The sequence below is a fragment of the Euphorbia lathyris genome, chromosome 3, assembly GCF_963576675.1.
Source record: "Euphorbia lathyris chromosome 3, ddEupLath1.1, whole genome shotgun sequence".
Classification (NCBI taxonomy): Eukaryota; Viridiplantae; Streptophyta; class Magnoliopsida; order Malpighiales; family Euphorbiaceae; genus Euphorbia; species Euphorbia lathyris.
This window is the reverse complement of record NC_088912.1, coordinates 65,115,302-65,120,534: the sequence shown is the minus strand read 5'-3', so window position 1 is coordinate 65,120,534 and position 5,233 is coordinate 65,115,302.

Below are 5,233 nucleotides of genomic sequence, written 5' to 3'. Positions count from 1 at the left end.
GAGGACGATGAGCTTCGGCCTTGACTATGACTACTCCTTGAAGTAGAAGACCGAGCATGACCACGTGCACTCTGACTATACTCCCATGCACTCGGATTGCGCTTCATAGATGAACTCCCCTTTGGTCTACCCCTAACTGTATCTTTAACCTTGGGTTCTTTATAACTGCCTTGATCTGGGTTTATTTGATCATGGATGTAGACAAATATGCTACACGCTATTACATGATCTAACTTGTCAACCTTTTCCACAAGAGCGTGAAAAAACCGGTGATCCCCGGACCCATCACCCAATAGGGGAGTAGTAGCTGGTATGTCACTCAAACCATCAAAAGCAAGAGTTCTCCAAAAAGGATGGATGCGTTCCTCACTAACCAGCGTATTCGAATCATTATGTATTTTAATTTCACTTGCACAAGGAATATCATGAGTCATGGGCAACACACACTCGCAATCGCTAAACACATCCACACTCAATCCGCGCATACGCACCATTTCATCATACAGTAACAGTAATGTGAAACATGTAAGTCGAGGTAACTGAAAGAAAATCCGCAGTGAGACACCGCAGATCTTCATCTCGAGTCCTCAAGTGAGTATCTAGTTATATACAATAAAACATTACAAAACTAATTAATTACAATTAAAAAGATTAAATTTAATAATAGAAAAAATATCTTACTTGATCGCATCAATCTGAGCCTCAATGTCTTTGTGCACTTTCGCCCACACTATATTGAGTGCTCTGATAGATGAATTCAACCACTCCTTCAACTATGCATGTGCACTCTCTACTTGACATGTAGTTGTGTTTTCTAAGTGCAACACATTGTTTGTTCACGCTCGGCAGAACTTCTCTTTATGCACTAACTATGTGGTCTCCACATACTATATCACACAAGGCCATTTGGCAGTAGTATTCTTCATAATTCTCACTGCCTCCTCATATTCGGCTACTATCGGTGCTTCAATTATTTTTTTCCATTTGCTATTCCTAAAAATTTCTCCAAATTCCTTCAATCCAATCAATTTGCCTACTCTATCCTCCACATCTTTATTGATATGCCATGTACACAACAAATGATGAGTTTTTGGAAAAACCTCACTAACCAGTCTCATCAATCCTAACTTCCGGTCAGTAGCAATGGCTGTCGGATGAACATCACCTCCGAGCAAAAACCTCAATTTTCCTAAAACCCACATATAACTACCCTCAGTCTCATCCTTCATAATTGCATAGGCAATCAAGAAGTTCTTGTTAGAAGGCATCATTCCAATGATCTCCAAAAATAGCATTTTATACTTGTTTGTTTTATATGTTGAATCCATACCAACAAACAAGTAGTAGGATCGGAACAAGGTGATCGAAGTATGATGTGCCATAAAGAGGTGAGTTACAACATTGCTATCTGGATCCGCTTGTGTCCGATGTATGTAATCCATATCTAGAGCAAGCCTGTAAAACATACTGATTACATCCCGATCCTCAAAACTCCCAGTCATTTTTTCCATGTAATTATACACATTTCTTTGGGTCGGGTTATCTAACGGGTGTCGAAACCACCAAAGATAAATATAACTTCACAGCCCTTAGGCTTGCACAAGGGTAAGTAAAGGTCGAACCCAAAGGATTAGTAATGATTTAACTAAATTGATAATCAAGAAGACAATAAAATTAAATAAGGGGAGATTTGATTAGATTGATTAACTAAATTAACAAAAACAGCGAAATAGAATTGGGATTGAATGTAAATAGTAAAGAAGATTTCAGTCAAGGGATTCTCAGGCAAGGATTTCAGTTAGTCTTGATCATTGACGGAAAAGATTATTCTTCTAAATCAAATATCAGATTAGTTTGGATTATTCTTCCGTATTATTGAATTGGTTAAGTAAGACTATAACCAATCCCTAATTAACAAATAACCTTTCCTCAGCGGCTAAGATTCAACCTGATAATAGCATTATGAAATAGAAGAACCTAATCTAAGCCAACCGATTCTCAGCGATATCGATTCAGAAACTTAATTATTTATTCACTTGATGTGATAAAATTGAATCTTGATGTATTAATGTCACGTGGAGAAAGGAATTTCAGATTGTTAGTCTGATTTTATCTCCGAATACATTCCAAGGTTCGATTTTATGTTATCAATCACTACCTACTTTGATTCAACTAAACAATGACTCTTCGATTCCCTAGTTTAATCAAATAGTTGTATGTTAATTTAGTCAAAGAACAATCGGCCGTTATTACTCAAATGTAAATTAACAATTGGGATGAAATCCCTAAACACAGCGAATAAGTAAATGACATGAATAGAGAAGAATTATAGAAGTAAAACGATCTCACAATACTTGAGAAAACCTGCCCTTGAATTAACCTTTAACCAAAATTGGAAATTTAGCTATGAATAGCCATGGAAGAATAACGCTTTCTCTCTTGGGAAAGAGAGAACAAAATAAAAATAAAAGCTAAACCTAAAACTGAATAAAAAGCTAAAAATAAAAAAATTCAATCATTTAGAGATAGACTCTCTCCTATTTATAGGAATTCTCCAACCCTAATTAGGAGATAAATCCTAGCTAATTATAAAAAAATAAATATTCTAACTTCCTAATACTACTTGACTTCTTCCTTCCTGATTTGTAGGCTCAAAACTCCTTAATAGACATCTGAAAACGTGATAAAATTGAACAGATTCGCACTTGACATATTTGGAAAGATTTATGCCCGTCTGCTTCTTAGTCTTGGGCAAGACTAACTCCATTTTCGTTTCAGCTCCCTTGATTCAGCTAGTCTTGGGCAAGACTAACTCCAATTTCGTTTCAAGTCCAAAGTTTCTTCAAATTAAGTCCAATTCTGCTCCTTTTAATCATTTGAGTCCTGTGGAGACAAATCATACCAAAACAAGCAATAATATCCGAAATAACACTAAATTAATTAAATAACCTAGCACTAAAGTGGACATTTGAACGTTGAATTGGACACTTATCAAAACACCCCACACTTACCCAATGCTTGTCCCTAAGCATATCAGATCATGTCAACAACTCTTTACTCTTATGATTTCGTGTTTACCAACCTTTTCCGATACCCCCCTCACAATGTAAAGATTATCAGCCATCAACTCTCCAAGCCAAGACATTATTCATGTTTAAACATACAATGTAACTACTTGAAAAATCTCAGCAAACAAGCTTTTGACCATGTACATAAGGTATGAATTAAAATCAACAATACCCTCACCGAAATCACTCATTGCACTCAAGTTTTTAGGCTATAATTAATTTCAAGAAATCACTCAAATCACAACCTAGAATGAAATTACCATAAGCTTGCCAATATATCAAATCTCCACCACTTAGTATGAATTCAAGAGACTAAATCAAAGGGACTTAAAACAGGGTGTAGTGTACGCTGGGGTTAAGGTTTGGAAAGGAAAAGAGGAAGAAAGGGAAACCGAGAGTAATAAAAATGTACATTTACTCTGAAAATGGCCAAAAAGGAAATCAAGACATGAATATTTACAAACGACTCACAATTCTTAAACTTCAGAATGAATGAATGTTTAAGACAAACTTAAACAACTATAGACATACTGAAATGAATATGTTAACGAAACATTTTTTTTCTTTTTGCTTCTGTTTTTTTTTTCCCTTTTTTTGTGCCTCTGATTTTTTCTTTTTCTCTTTTTTTTTTCTTTGAGGCTTTTTTTTTCTTTTTTTTTTCTAAAGATAATACTTCAAACTAGAATAAGAAAGCTACTACTTTTTAAGCTAATGTCCATTTAGACACCTTTTGAAGCATAACCACGTATAAGCAAAAGACTTATGCTAAATCCTCATACTTTGATGAGCTTGTGGTTAATTCGAATATGGAGATTGCTTAAAGCAACAGCTAAACACAGAAATAAGTGAGAGAATATACAGACTCTGATGGCTAGAACGTCCCCGGCCAAAGGACTTGAACATGGGTATGTCAAGAACGGGAAAAAGGCTCAAATGTGGCTAACTAAGGGCTGGTATTGTTATTATTTTTTGTTAGTCTTGGGCAAGACTAAAGGTTCAAAGTTTATTTTGAAATGGCTAACAGAAAAAAACCTAATGCCCTTATCATTTTTAATACTCGAATACATCAATGTGGTCTCGAAATGCATAACATGGCAAGTTCTAGAATTTCAAACTAGAATTGGACAACACTCAGAAAAATATAGAACAAAGTGTAATGTTTTGTTCTTGCATTTAGGCTCAAAATCTTTCCAAAAATTAGGGTAAAATTGGTGTTGTTTCATTCAAAACGTCTGTCATGTAATGGGAAATTAGTCAAGTGGTTCATATGCATGCTCAAGACAATTGTGCAACCTGGCCTTTTGAAATCGACAGCTTTACTCAAAACAAGACTTAGGGGTTTCAGTACTAAGTTGGCAACCTAGTTTCAACCGAGTGCAAAACTGAGAGCTAGCATTGCTATTTCTAGGGACAAAACAAAGGGTGGACATCCCACACTATTGCAGACAAAATAATAAACAGCAATTCCAGAGGGAACAAGCATGAAATGAGGAAACAAAACGTTGTATTTCCATGAAAGTTAGACAAAAAAAAAACAAAATAGACAAACAAAACACACTTCTATATCAAAAAACCCTCCCCCACTTTCTCCTCGCACTGTCTCGGTGCGGAATTCACAAAATTAGGGGCAAAGGGCATCAAACACCACAACGAAAAAAATAAAATTCAAACTAAAAACAAAATATAAACGAGTTGTGGAAAAGCTTACTTTCCTTTCTGGTACGGCTTAAGTTTCTACTGGTGTAATAACAGAGGAGTTCGACGGTGCTTGTGGCTGTGGTGTGGGACCTGTCGGAGCCATGATCGATAGTGGTAAGGTCCGCTGTTTCTTCTTAGCAGCGAGGTTAGAGGGATGACTTCCTCCTGATTGCGATGGTTCATAGTAGAGATAGAACTGGCGAGACTGAAGTTAAAGGAGATGTTCCGCTGCTCATCGCAATAGTGAAGTGAGAAATTGAAGGAAAGGAAAAAAAGAAAAAAGAAATAAATAAATAAATCAAAAATTAAAGATTGAAGGAAGTGGAATTTGGTGGGTTTGAATTTGTATGGATGGGTATTAGAAATTAAAGGAAAGAAAGTGGCGGTGTGTAAGTGGGTTGAGGAATGGAAAAGTGGAGTGAATGCTGGAGAAGGCAGGGAATGGAAGAGAAGAGAGGCGGTGATGC